Genomic DNA, 653 nt, shown 5'->3' on the forward strand with positions numbered 1-653 from the left:
TGATGTTCATCATGACCGACCAATTCTTTTTCATACAGTGACTCAGTGTAGTCCTTCCTTCCTCTTTGATGATTTTTGCATCATTAAATATGTTGCTCATGTTGTTGTTGTTGTTAGGTGCCATCGAGTCGCTTCTGATTCATAGCAACCTTTTGCACAGAAGAACAAAACACTGCCGGTCCCACACCAGCTCTGCAATCCTTGCTATACTTGAGGCCATTGCCACAGCCACTGTGTCAATCCATCTCATTGAGGGCCTTCCCCTCTTTTGCCCACTGTCCATCTTAACAAGCATGACATCCTTCTCCAGGGAATGGTCCCTTCTGACAACATGACCAAAGTAGGTGAGAAGAAGTCTGGCCATTCTCGCCTCCAAGGGGCATTCTGGCTGTACTTCTTCCAGGACAGATTTTTAGATCTTTTAGCCGTTGATGGTATTCAGTGCTCTTTGCCAGAACCACAACTCAAAAGCATCAACTCTTCTTCAGTCTTTCTTATTCATTGTCCAGCTCTCACATGGATATGAGGCAACTGAAAATACTATGGCTTGTGTCAGGTGCACCTTAGTCCTCAAAGAGATATCTTTGCTATTCAGCACTTGAAAGAGGTCCTTTGCAGCCGAATTGCCCAGTGCTATATGTCGTCTGATATCC

Source organism: Orycteropus afer, unplaced genomic scaffold (assembly GCF_000298275.1).
Source record: "Orycteropus afer afer isolate SDZICR_OR568_19922 unplaced genomic scaffold, OryAfe1.0 scaffold00004, whole genome shotgun sequence".
Taxonomy (NCBI): domain Eukaryota; kingdom Metazoa; phylum Chordata; class Mammalia; order Tubulidentata; family Orycteropodidae; genus Orycteropus; species Orycteropus afer.